This window comes from Anoplolepis gracilipes, chromosome 8, assembly GCF_047496725.1.
Source record: "Anoplolepis gracilipes chromosome 8, ASM4749672v1, whole genome shotgun sequence".
NCBI lineage: Eukaryota > Metazoa > Arthropoda > Insecta > Hymenoptera > Formicidae > Anoplolepis > Anoplolepis gracilipes.
The window spans coordinates 3,174,089-3,188,724 of NC_132977.1; the positions used below are offsets into that span (position 1 = coordinate 3,174,089).

The window sequence follows — 14,636 nt, forward strand, 5'->3', positions numbered from 1 at the left end:
GCATTAAACTAGCACGAACAACGGATTTAATCGTGACTACATCCATACACTACGTATCACATAGTCGATCTAAATGTCGAAGGGTTTCCTGTTTCCTGCGTTTTATAGATGCGGAAAAAATGATCTTGTTATAATATTACAGATACGCGAACGGGAAGAGAGAGTTGAAAGTGAAAACCAATAGATAACTTTTATTTTTTTTTTTTTTATTATGCAGTTTAATATATAATAACGAGATATTGAAAAAAATTATCGGCATTAAAATATCGAAGGTGTCATTATTCTATTCAGAGAAATCATCACCATCACCTTTATACTATATACTTGAAGCCGAGTTCCCATGTTAGAGATAGAGGTCAGAAAAAGAGAGAAAACGCTGCGAAAAGAGAGACAGACTGCGTGTGAACGTTTCTTTTTACCTCATTGAGGGGATTTCCTCGCAGTCAGTAAATAGTCACCTGTGTGTGAGAAGGGGGTCATTTTCACAAAAACGAGGGGAAAGCTCGTTTGAAGTAACAACTCGAAGGCAGCATCGTATAATATATTCACTTTGGTAAGAATTCTCAAGCTCTTATCTCTCTCTCTCTCTCTCTCTCTCTCTTGGCTCATTGTTTGCACGCGTTACCTCAAAAATGATTTTAATGCGCGATTTCGTGCGAAATATCCTAATTGCGGTAATTGTGCACATCTGATGTTGACCTTCAAAAACCGTTGGTTTGTGGAGATAAACGGATAATCGTATGGTTTCCTAATGAAGATGGACGTGCGGTAAAGGTGATTTCACTCTTTCATTCCGTCGAGATCCACAATTTATCAATGTGATGATTAGACTTGCGTGATCTACGAAAGAAACTCGCGAGGTAATAATACGTTAGGAATTTATACTGTAAAAAAGAGTGAAATTCTGTATAAACCACGCGTTATTAGATTGGACATTATATTTTCATTGTCTGACAATAGCAAGGGAAAGATTTAAAAGGAATCTTAACCCCTTTTTATTTGTTGTTAAAATTATTTCCCATCAAATGAAAATAAACTTTATTATTTATCAGCTTACATTTCACTTATTCTGGGTGTCTACTCAAATCTTGTAAAAAACTTTTCTAATTTTCCAAGTATTTTTGTTCAAAATTCCAGATAAAAAAAGAGAATATGTTAAACATTTTTCTGAATTTTATAAAATAATTTTTTCTTATTGTTTAACTCATACGAAGGAAGAAAAATACAGAGCCACTTAAATTTCAAATACTAAATTTGCAAATGTAATGAAAAAGAACTGAATAGGTTTTTCATTTTTTACCACTAAAAATTATAATAAAAAAAACATACTACATATTCAATATTTTTTCAAGAATTTAATATATAAATAAAGATAGGTAACATATTTGAAATACATTTTAATCACATAATTTGCTTTGCGCTGCTTACAATATAAGAGCAAAATTAATAAAAAAGGAATTTTTTTAAAAATTTTTTTAATTTTTAAAAAATCCCAATAAAATTCCATAAGAATTCTCTGATTTTTCCAGAGAATTTCGAGTTTTTCAAAAAAATAGACACCCGGTTATATCAAGCATATCGTTCTATTAAAGTTGTCGAAAATCTTTATAGGATAGGCGAGTAAAGTTAGACTGACAGGAGTCAATTGAGCAGGTCACAACATCGCCTCAATGATATTATATCTTATTGTAATAAAGATATCATGGAAATATATAGATATAAAAATACACGATAGAAATGTCACGCATACATGTATACGTCATAATATTAATATATTATAGGAGATTAAAATAATTCTCGAGGAAAAATACTTCGCACTCTCTTTGGTACATAATCACAAGATGGGATTCGCGGGTCATTATCCAAGAATTAATACAATACTCGCAGGTGTACTGGATGGAAATCAACTTGACGGAGAAAGTCAGTCGCGATGCGTACACGCTAAAACTTTTTCATCATCCTTCGTAGAGCGCATGTCGCCTGTCGTCGGTGACAGGCCCGAATCGGGCTAAACAGGAAAGTTAGATTGAACGCGAACTCGCGCTTACCGCATGGCCTGCATATATATATATATATATATATATGTGTGTATATACATGGAGTTTACTTCGGGTTCGGATGAACCGGTTTTCTAAACCGGGAGAAAATGGCGAATGCAGATGCGAGCGCGAATATAATTACGGCGACGGTATAATTTAATATGTCGGTCGACGTCGATTTAATCTATACACACGCTCTATATTTAGACATTCCGCGATATTTTCGACGTCTCGCTCGCTAATAATATCAGACTTGCGTTAATTCGTCGATTACGTTGTCGCGAGTGAGTACCTTTTATCTCACTAATGTCAAAAATTCGCATAAAAATATCAAATTAGTTTGACATTTCAACGATTGACTCGCGCTTGTATTACTTGTATCTATAATCGTGAGGATGTACGGCTGAGTCGTTGTAAGAGATCGCAAGAAGAAATAATTGCCAAGTGCATTAAGTCTATTAGCGCTTTTGCCGGCCAGGAACCGACAAGTCACTCTCCGTCCGTTTTAATTAATTGCCTTTTTAATATTTTGCGAACATCCCCTTGCGCGGTCATCATCGTACATCGACCTCTTTCTTTTCTCTCTCTCTCTCTCTCTCTCTCTCTCTCTCTCTCTCTCTCTCTCTCTTTCTCTCTTTCGCTCTCGCGATCTATTTAAATGATATTGTAGACAAAAATGTATCGAAGAGAGTTTTAAAGGATCACTGAGCCTGAGGAAAGTATAATAGTCGTGAAAGCGCGACACAACCGATCACGGACTCTTCCTCCGTGACTATTAAAGCGAACAAATAAGCGACTAAAACGAATCATCGATTTCTACCGAGCCGGTCATCCTCCCATCTACCTGTTCGCGCATTACGATTGTTAACGTTTCCGCTATCGAGTTATAAAGAACGGGAAGCGACGCGTTTCCTCCACCTGGGTTCCGCATCTAGAGCAAAATCAACGTCGATTACGTCGTTTGATAAAAACGTATGATTCGTTTTTAACGATGCAATTATGGCGTTAAGTCAAATACTGTCGCGGCTACAAATTTTTTTTATCAAGCGGATTTTATAGATTATTAAGTTATATATTATTGTATAGAGAACAAGCATAAAAAAATGTATATATAGTAAATATGTATATATATATATATATATATATATATATATATATATTTATTTACTATATATTCTACAATATATTATTTATTACTTTTATTTATTGTTAGTATATTATTTATTAATTATATACATATATATTTATAGGTTTTAAAATGTTACAAGGCTTCAACACGTTATTTATTTACTTTTTTCAATTTTTAATATTGTGTTTTAATAATTAGCCGAAATTAAAACAAAATATATGTTTATATGTAAATTCAAGTTTTCACACATCTAATTGTTAAAGCACAATTAAAAATTGAAGAAAATAAATAACAATGAAAACATTAAATTCTCGAATGTGTAAAATTGCGGGGGAGCACAATTTGTGCATCGAGATGCAGATGGCACGCGGCTTTCTAAATTTGTATCAAATAACTAAGAGACGTCACTTTCACCGGTTGATCGATAAACTCCGGCGTCACAACATGCAGTTAGGCCCGACATAAAAGAGTATATTTGCCATCCAAAAAGTGCTTATAAATCTTGAATAAATTGCAAAGAAGATAACGCTGGAATATTGTTGGAAATCAAGAGTTATAGGTTCTTGTGCCATAAAATTAAAAGCATTTTTTTTTAAAGTGATATTCTACGGAAAAACACCGCGTGATATCGATTGTATCATCGTATAAGTATTAATTAATCCGATGATAAGCGTAGGTTGTCAACTACATATTTGTAGGCTGCTTCTTTCTATCACGGCGAGAAAATGATTAATGACACTGGATTAGCATTTAAATCTTCGAATTAAAAAGTAAAAAAATTTTAAATCAAGTGTATACCCAGCCATATATGAATAATTATAAAACAAAAAATATAATTTTATTTATTTAATTTTTTACTAATTTCTTTACGTGAAGTAATAATTATTTATTGTTGCGAACAAAATTTGACATTTTTGATCAAACACAAAAATCTAAGAAATGTCAAAAATATATCCATCGAAAAAATTAAAAAATTACTTAAATATCTATCGCATGTTTACATGCAACTTAAATATTACATTTTAGAAAATTATATATGTAAATACATGACTCTAAAAAAATTGGACTAGCGTATGAATTTTACATAAAACTTTTCAAAATAAGAAATATAAAAGAACGAATTGTTTTTCGTGTATCACAGTTTGCGGAATTATTTCACGTTATAAATTAACTCCGATTTAATGGCGTGTATTATGTAACACGCCAAAATAACACGCGAAACGGCACTGGTTGTGTTAATGGAAACATATTCGCACGACATCACGCAACGAAAGCCCCGTGGAAAGAGACCATCCGTTCAATTTGCATCATTAATTATTAACTGCGTAATAATAACGTTTACGTTGATCTTCAAGACTAATAAACCAATCGTTGAGCTCGAGTCAACAAAGACATTCCTAGAAGCAAGGAACGTCTACGAGTTGTTTATATCAACGTTATTTAACATCGGCTTTCAATTATTAGTAAATTTTCTCTCTCTGTCTTTCGAATCTTTCTATATAATAACTTAAATTGCGAATTTAAGGTAAGCGAGAGGCTTGCTTAATTTTTAATCAGAATTGATGCAACTAACAATAAGAGTAATTTCATTAAATCGAGACTCAAAATTGAGCGTTTCTCAATACCTATTTGCATGCATTTGTATAACTCGTCGAAAAATACACAAAAAAAAAAGAACAATTCTTCTTACAATTAGCTAATCATTATCTAAACCGCATCATTTTCTCTGGAAATATTTTCGAGGAATTATGGTTTCGTTTACCGAGATGTCTCGTTCATGACATCGCGATATCGATTACGCAATCGGTTCGCTGTAAAATCTACCTGTGCTCTTTTGCGAGCTACAAGCGACTCGAAATAGCATTCGATTAAATGTTTACAATGTTTTTTGTTATGACGTTTTTAAATTTTGCGCGATCTGATTGCGACCACCCTTGTTAAAAAATAAATAATTATTACGTTATTTGGCGTTAATAAATAAATAAATAAATTATTACGTTGTTTAACGTTATTTTTTTAAAATTGTCACTTCACCAACAGAGACACATACATATACCGTAAGTACCGGAATTTACGCGACGACGCGTCGTGAATTAAAAGTGGATTTGGGTCAGACGGAGATGTAGCGGTAGCGCTAAGTCAAGAATCGCGATCTCTCGCACGATTTTACGATCTCTTTCCCGGGGCGCAGAAACGCTCGTTATCGTTACATACGCCTTTCTAAATTCTCGCGTGCGAGATTTCCACGAGACGCCGTCCATCTTATCTCGCGCGAGATTCTCTTACCTTGCGAGAGAGACTTCCTGCGGTAGAGGTTTCCTCGAGTAAATCCACAGAGACAGGAGACACACCAGGATCCTCCTCGAAGAGATGCTGGAAGCTCGAAGGAGAGCTATGGCGGGTGGCTGCTGCTGGCTCACCCGAGGCCTTGTCCCTGCGCTTGTCAAAACCAACTTATCGATCGCACTTGAATCGCGGTACACGAGGCGAGGTACGATCTCGCCACTCGAGGAGGAGGAGGATTATTTCACTGCTTAGTCATGAAATCCGAGGCGTGCTCGCGCGCGAGAAAGAGAGGGGAGATGGGGAAGAGACAGAGAAAGAGAGAGGGACATCGACGAGAAGCACCGACCGAGCCGGTTTACCGAGAGGAACTGACCGGGCAGGCAGAAAGGCAGGGTTGTTTGGTACGCGACCGCGTCGTCGGCCGTTTCCGTCACCGATCGGCCGGACTCGGGTTTGCTCGCCGATCGGCTCGCGTCGGCAATCTTCGGGTCGACGCGGCAACCTCGACGAACTTTTGCGCGCGGGTCGAGGCCGAACGCGAGAGGAGAGAGATGTTTCTTTTATACTGGGCGTTTCAGGAGGAGGTAAATATTTTAGGAGGTTGTGTAGCATCTATCTCGATATTATATATATTCTGAGTAAAAAAAACATTTGTAACAATGAAGATACAGACGTTTGAAACTGGAACGTACTATAAGCCATTATAAGACGTATTAAAGAATGATAAATGACTCTTATTATTGTTTGTATTTATTGATTAAATTGAATGATACAAAATACAAATAATTTCCAGGTTTATACTATTCTAAAATCTCATCGTTAACTTTAATGCGATCATTTGCAACTTTTGTCGTAACAGTTCGTATTATAAATTATTATATTGTCAAATTATTATTTGTCAATTATTTGTTTGTTTTCATTCAATTTCATAAAATTTATAATAAATAGAATATATAAATAAAAATATATAAATAGAATAAATCAATGGAAAATAAAATATATAAATAATAAATAGAATAATTATAAAATAATAAAATTTTTATTTTCATGAACTTTTGTGTCATTCAGTTAAAACCATGGTGCAGTTACTATAAAAAAGTTAGTGATCTAAAATAATATTTATGATTTTGAAATTAAATTATATTCTTTTAAAGTAAATCTTTACTTTAACTCAATTAATTACGAATTATTAATTTTATATTTTAAAAATTAAAAGTGCTTTGTCTTTATGAATCTCGAATTGTATTAGGAATTTATTAACTTTTGACGTAACCGATCCGTTCAGTTTCTCCTTAAATTATAACCAGGAAGATAGTCGCATTTTTTGCTTTCTTTCTTTTTCCTCCTTTCTTCGTATCATCCGGATCTTTTGTTTCAGATCCTGGCTCTTGTCCTTCCCTAAATGCGTGACACGCACGTTTCTGCCTTCCTGTCAGACTGGAACGCCGAAAGCAAGACCCGTTTTGCCATCTTCGGATAGAATCGAAAACTACGCAGAGAATTGACAAAGATTCGAGATCCAACAATTAAAATGAATTTTTATGCTTTATTTTAAATGAGACAATAATCGAACGTTGCTTCAAAATCTAAACAGCAACGATTCTCAGTCTTCTAGAATGAATAGCAATAGTATATCTCTTACTATACCGGAAAAGATATTTTTTATCTTATAGAAGCTGATAAAATATATTTATTGATATTACTCAATTGTTCATGTTTAAAATTATATCTCTATATTTAATTTTAAAGTACAATTCTTTTTAATTTGAAAATAGTTACTGTACAAGTTTTCCTTTACTAATATATCGGATAAGATATTTTATATTTTATAAACGCTGATAAACCTTTTTTTATTACTCAATTGTTTATGTTTAGAATTATCTCTATTTAATTTCAAAGTATAATTTTCTTTAATTTAAAAAAATAGTTAATACTAAAAAACAATATTAATTATCATTGGTTAAATTATTCTTGAGCGAGAAAATTTTTTAACAGTAAATCGATTAAGTAATACTATAATCGAAGATAAAATCTAGATCTGAATAAACATTATTTCTTTCATAATAGAAGATTTAAATTGCATAGAACAATTTATGATAACAGACACAGATGTCGACGAGTTTAAAAGTCTATTGTTAAACTGATTAAATTAGTGATATGTGATATGATAAGCTTTTAATGCATATTTTGACTATTACTCACTGGAATGGTAGTGAATGATGTGACGTTTATATTTAACATCCTACGACGAAGAAACATTTTTTATTTTAACCTGCTGAATCATATTCTCGCAATTTTTCGTCTCTATACATTTTTCTTTATTGAATATTTTGCTTATCAGACGTTTCTATTTGCCCATCACAGGTCTCGTTCGCGGTTCAATATGTATCGAAATATGCTTGACATTCCGAGCGTTCGCGCTCGTTGCATCTCGCATTTTGATTTCGGGTTAAAAAAAAAAAGAGGCTATTATGAGCTGCGGACGCGCTTTACGCCGTCCGCATAGCAATTCGCATGGCCATTCCATTTCGTGTTTTCGAAACGGAACTTTCTACCGATTCGCGTTTAGGGGGCGACAACCCGCGTGCTTGTTGCGCCGCGAAAAATTTCGATCGGAAGAAGAAAGTCAACGAAAGTGATCCTCACCGGCGACTTCCGCACGATCGGTTTATTCCTATTCTCGTCGCGTTGTTCGACGAAAGTGATAGGTACTGTAAATACATTCTTTCTAGACAAGCGCCGCGAAATCTGCTTATTCACGGAATAGTCGTGGTAGAAAGGATGACCTTTTTGTTAGAAAACTTACGATAGAAAGTGTCGAAAAATATCTCGACGCTTGACTTACTATTATATAGTTTGATTTTTATTCCTGAAACATTTATTGTATTGCTTATCGCGTATCGATTAATATAACAGCACTTTGTGTTATTCGTCTCGACTCGAAACAGATCCTCGACGCAAGAAACTACGCGCATAATTTATATGTTAAGATTATTTTATTTTTTTTTTTTTGTAATCTAATAGAAAATATTTGTGAAATACACTTTCAATATTAAATGAAGATAGATACATTTGATAAAAAAAGAGAGAAGAAAAATTAAATAATAATTGTTAAATTAAAATAGTATATTAAATATTAAGTTAAGTAATATATAAATGTTATTTCACCCTGTTATGTGTTTAAAAATAATGATGACAATTGATATGCTATTCCTCGTGTAATTGTCTGAAATAAAAAATTCAATCTAGATTTATTCCGTAAGATGTTTTTGATGATACTAACAATAAGCTTAATTAATTAAAAAAAAAATAATACCTAATATTTAATATTTTTTTTATTTCTGAAAAAATAAAAAATTTCGGCAAAATTAAAATAATTTTAAAACATAAATCTTATAAATATATTAATAAACATAACATAATATAACATAACATAATGTCTTATAAACATGTTTATAAGATCTATGTTTTAAAATGACTCTACTTTGTTATTTTTCAATTTTTTCTAATGAAATTAGGTTCGACATCGTAAAAATATTCTACGGAATAACATTGGACTGAGCTTTTTTTTTTTATTTCAAACACTCATAAGTATTGAACAAAAAATGCTAAATGTCAAAAAGATTGATTATTAATATTCTTTAAAAAAATTCAATTTTTTCTAATGAAAGTAGATTAAAAAAAATATTTAACATTCTTCAAATAAAAAAATTAATTAAATATTTAATATTCTTTGAAAAGAAAATTCGATCTAGATTTATTCCGTAAGATATTTTTAGAATATTGATAATAAACCTAATTAATTTAAAAAATTAATATTTTTAAAAATCTAAGATTTGTAAAAATCAACTTTTCTACTTCTAGAGTAGACTAAGCCCTTAATCTCGATTGCTAATTTCAAAAAGTTTATTTCCTTTCTTCAAAGTTCTCAAATCTTCACTGGACGCATACATGCATGCACACATTTGCAGCTGAAGATTCGTATCTTGTAGGAACGTAGACAGTAGGCTTATTATAAAGTAATAATCGTATACGGAATTTATACGAGCACGGCGCGTCATGTAATAACGCGCCTCTCAACTCCTCGCCTACTAATCTAAATCTCGAACTAAATCGCGACATTCTCGGATGAGTTCCACCTGCGTTGATGTATGCGCGCGGTGGATTAGTCATGCGGCCTCCGCGAGTGCGTCGAAATAGAACGCTTAGTCAGACGTCACCAGGAACTGCATCGAGGGAGTCACCGGCCCATCGCAGCCTCCACCCCACCATAACTATTTTATTTTGTTACGCTTTACGTGTTTACTCGACATTTCACAAAGATCTGTAGAATTCGGAGATTAAGCTCGTATCAGAATTATTTTAATTTTACAAATTTATAAAGAATCTTTTAATTGTATATAGATTAAAGCGGTATAATTCTGTAAAATTATGCTTTAAATATTCATAAAATATTTGTATTTGATTTTTTCAAGTTTCGGTGGAGATTCGCATTCCCTAAATTCTCAAGAATATTTTTACAGTGTAAAAAATAGCAAAGCATGTTTTTAATTTATACGTCTTACATGCTTTTATTATTTGCATTTTTAAATGGGATGTATAGATAAAAGGATATTTTTTTATTTGCAATTGACTATTGATATTTTATCGAAGAAATTTTTAATTTTTTTAAATTTCTAACTTCTGTAATTTTTTATTTCTCTTTGTCTTTTTACGTGGAACAATGAAAAATTTGTAGATATACATATAGGCTTTCTGGATAATGTTAACGGTAGCATTAACCAATCGCATTCCATGATGGCTGGCATGTATGTAAGAGAGCTAGTTCAAGATCTCAGATCTTAAAAGGGAAGCTCGCACCTGGATCGTACGAGATGTTTATTTGTGTCTGCAAAGCGGCTTCGATCAATCAAATGCAATCTGTTACTGTAGAGACTTTCAATAGTAAATTACGGAAATATTTTCAAAGCACAAAAAGATTTAAGGTATCAATTCCGCAACATAAAAAATCGGCGCATATATTATATTATAAAAATATTTAAATAAATTTCTCTTTGTGCTCGTATATTGTATAATACTATTATAATATTCTATTACAACTAGTAGTAGTAACATAAAAAATAATAATAATAATACTGAAACACTATTATTCTGATGGTATTTCTATTATTATGATTCACACACCGTATCTATCCAGCGATAGAGTATACCATCTCTCAATTTAATATTCGAATCAGACATAATCGACTGAGAAGTCCTTGAATAACGCGTGGGTGGATAGTTTTATCGACGAAGGAAGTTCTTCGCAAATCTTCTTGCCACGAACACGTGTAATAGAAGTGAACTCGCACACTCGTAAAAGCAAATGTTGTTGCGCGTTCAATCGCGTTGATATTCCACTTTGGAAACTAGATGCGAATGAGTACCGTGAATTCATGTACCTTATAAGCCAAGCACCATTGTGTTACAATGATGGTCTGCATGCACGACGTCGACCGTTCGCTTTCTATCTTGCCTCTTTTCGTTTCTATTTACGTATGATTTATGCGACATCGCACGTTATTGCACACAACATCGTGTTATTCGCATATCCAAAAATCTTTGCATATACAGGAGCATTGAAAGCGATCAGCTGTGACAAAATTTGAACTCTGGTGAAAATGTCAATTAAATCGATCGTTCACCGTGTATTCGATCGGTTAATCGATAATTAACGGGAAGAGAAGAGGAGAAAGTATAATTAAGAAATTCATTTATATAGTAATAGTAATAGTCGCGAGATAAGAGCGAAGAGAAATGTCAGTTACGTGAACAGCTGACAGCCAATTTCATCAATGTTGAATAACTTTAATTGTAACTTTGGTTCCTTTTCTATACCGCTAATGCTAGCCTTAGGCAGAGGCGAGGTCTTGGTTGAATTAAAATTAGAAATAATTCTCTTAAGTCTCGTGATCTTAAACAAGAAAAGACGGTGTACCGATCAGGTATAGCTTTGCGGTGGGCTTTTTACGACACTAAATTTATGTCCGTGAACTCGGGTGAACCTCTGAACTCGGGTCGTCTCGACTCCCTCACGAGCGACAATGATGAAGGAATATGGGCATCCTCGGCCATTCGTGCGTGTTGCGTGCACGACATCATATACGACCGCCATCGAAATTACGGGACTTGAGCACATTAGGTATCGTGTCATTCCTTCTCCACGAATTGCCGAAATTTCGCGATAGCAATGACGTTACAAAATACGATCCAAATATTTTGATATGTCAAAAATAAATTTAAAAATATTCACATTCATTGATTTATAAAAATGTTCTAAAGAATTTATAAAAATATTTATATATATATATAAAGTATTTATAAAATAATTTATAATAATATTCCAATGAAAATCTAATATTCTAATTATATTTCAAAATTTTTTGAACAAATACTGATAATAATTTATAAACATTTTTCTTCTTGTTTTTTCACATTAGCTTTATTAGACTATATTATTTAATTTTACTTTTTATTTCTCAAAATCATGTTTTAAAATTTTTTCATAATTATCTTCAAAAAGAAATCTAGCAGAACATGGTTTCGATCCACGGACCTCTGGGTTATGGGCCCAGCACGCTTCCACTGCGCCACTCTGCTGACGAGTTGCACCCCTGCATGGGGTAAATAAAAGAAAGATTTTTTTTTATCCCGCAATTCACTATTTTATCTCGAAGGGACTTGAAGACATTAGGTATCGTATCATTCTTTCTCCACGAATTGCCGAAATTTTGCGATAGCAATGACGTTACAAAATACGATCCAAATATTTTGATATGTCAAAAAATAAATTTAAAAATATTCACATTCATTGATTTATAAAAAAGTTCTAAAGAATTTATAAAAATATTTATATAAAGTACCTATTTATAAAATAATTTATAAAAATATTTTAATGAAAATCTAATATTCTAATTATATTTCAAAATTTTTTAAACAAATACTGATAATAATTTATAAACATTTTCCTTCTTGTTTTATCACATTAGCTTTATTAGACTATATATATATTATTTAATTTTACTTTTTGTTCCTCAAAATCATATGTTTTAAAATTTTTTCATAATTATCTTCAAAAAGAAATCTAGCAGAACGTGGTTTCGATCCACGGACCTCTGGGTTATGGGCCCAGCACGCTTCCACTGCGCCACTCTGCTGACGAGTTCCACCCCTGCATGGGGTAAATAAAAGAAAGATTTTTTTTATCCCGCAATTTATATACTATTTTATCTCGAAGGGACTTGAAGACATTAGGTATCGTATCATTCCTTCTCCACGAATTGCCGAAATTTCGCGATAGCAATGACGTTACAAAATACGATGGGGTAAATAAAAGAAAGGTTTTTTTTCATCTCATAATTCACACTATTTTATCTTGAAGGGAGTAACATTTTTTTTAATCAATAGAATTGCCAATAGTGTTGAATGTAATACTGCTATTTTCATCCTGGAGTCTTTGGAAGCAAATAATTTTTTTTAAAACAATACAAGGTTCTTTACTGAGCACCTTAAGTTATTCTGTTACAGAAATGACTTTAACAAGCAGAGTGGCGCAGTGGAAGCGTGCTGGGCCCATAACCCAGAGGTCCGTGGATCGAAACCACGCTCTGCTAGATTTATTTTTTTTGTTTTTCTAAAGATATGTATTTATGAACAAAGTAAGAAATATTTTTAAAAAATATATTTGAAAAAAATATTTAGTTATCATTTTGTATCTATAATAAATAATATTAATAAATAATATATTAAAAAATAAGAATTATCCGCAATACATTAAATATTATTTTATAAAGCAATATCACAAACTATCTTTTTATTATTTATTTCGTTCTAAATCTGATATGTATATAAAAGATATTACAATTATTCTTTATGTGCATATAATTATTTATGATCATGGATCATGCAAATCTTTAATAATAATACATTTGTTATTACAATATGAATAATTGAGAGGCTTTTTAATTAATTGTTAACATGAGTTATAATTTGAATATTAAATCTCTGAAATAATTGAAAACTTTCCAATATCAATCACAAGGTTTTTGAAATTATAATTAATGTTGTGTTTATAAAATACAAACATATTAAATTACATATAAGGGGTAATTCAAAATATTGAATATGTTAAAAAAAAATTATTGCACGCAAATTAATTTTGTTAATTTACAATTTATTTTTAATTATTAAATTAAATTTATTATTATTATTAAATAAATATTAAATTATGATTATTATTAAATGTAAAAATTTCTATTTGTAAAATTTTTTTTAAAAAAATATTTCTTTTTTATAAATCATGCACGATTTTTTAAATTAAATATCTATTTTAAATAAAAAAATTGATTTACAAAATCGCATAACTTCTGAAAAAAAATAAAAATTTTGATACAATATATATAACAAATTGTTTACTCATAATTCCTTCGTCATTACCTTTTCTTCTTCTTAGATTTTGATTGTTTTTACTCACTCGTAAAAAAAATTAATAAAGGATTAATTATAATTGCACTAATCAGTAGAATACAGTAATCGCATTTGCATTTTATTATATGGCAATGGAAGAATAAATGCTTAAATATGATTTGTTTGCACTCAAAATAATGAGAATTTATGATATGGTACGCGATTGATAGATATTAAAAAATGTACAGAATAACTTTATTTAAAAAAAGAAATTATATTGATTTTACTTATTATTACGTGAGTTCACTTAAGATACGCAATAAATAGCCGGAAAACATATCAAAATTTAATAATTATAAGCAATTTATAATTCCCACAAAATTATTATATTAATAAGTAAAATTATCATATTAATAAATAATCAATACATTTATATATCATACTTTTATTACGGGGATCAAATAATCGTCGCCGTAATATTCTTACATATTGTTTATTGTAACAATTTCACAGATTATTAATCGCTTGTAATAATAATAGGAAATAATCACATTTTCAGAAACACATTACCTATTCGTTCGAATGTCGCGAATTATATAATAATATTTCGAGGCTGTGGCATGTAAACAATAATGGCAACAAAAACAAGTAATATATATTGTGTATCAATTAATTTCTAATTATCACAAAATATGTAAATATCTTTAACACGCTAAAAAGATAAAAGCATGCAAAAT

At 31.3% G+C, this 14,636-nt stretch overlaps 1 protein-coding gene and 3 non-coding genes across 11 annotated transcripts in view; 1 reads left to right on the top strand and 3 right to left on the bottom strand.

Moving 5' to 3' along the window:
- Smash (smallish) overlaps positions 1–5,835 on the bottom strand; it is a 68,926-nt gene extending 63,091 nt beyond the window's left edge. For all 8 annotated transcript variants that reach the window (XM_072897988.1, XM_072897987.1, XM_072897984.1 and 5 more), the window contains exon 1: positions 5,455–5,835. The gene's annotated coding sequence lies outside the window, so the exon portion shown is untranslated. The remainder of the gene's footprint in view (positions 1–5,454) is intronic.
- Positions 5,836–12,021: 6,186 nt separating this feature from the next.
- Trnam-cau (transfer RNA methionine (anticodon CAU)) lies at positions 12,022–12,093 on the bottom strand. The gene has a single exon. It is a non-coding gene; the product is annotated as a tRNA-Met (tRNA).
- Positions 12,094–12,578: 485 nt separating this feature from the next.
- On the bottom strand, positions 12,579–12,650 carry Trnam-cau (transfer RNA methionine (anticodon CAU)). Its single transcript has one exon. It is a non-coding gene; the product is annotated as a tRNA-Met (tRNA).
- Positions 12,651–13,034: 384 nt separating this feature from the next.
- Trnam-cau (transfer RNA methionine (anticodon CAU)) lies at positions 13,035–13,106 on the top strand. Its single transcript has one exon. It is a non-coding gene; the product is annotated as a tRNA-Met (tRNA).
- The last annotated feature ends 1,530 nt before the right edge of the window (positions 13,107–14,636 follow it).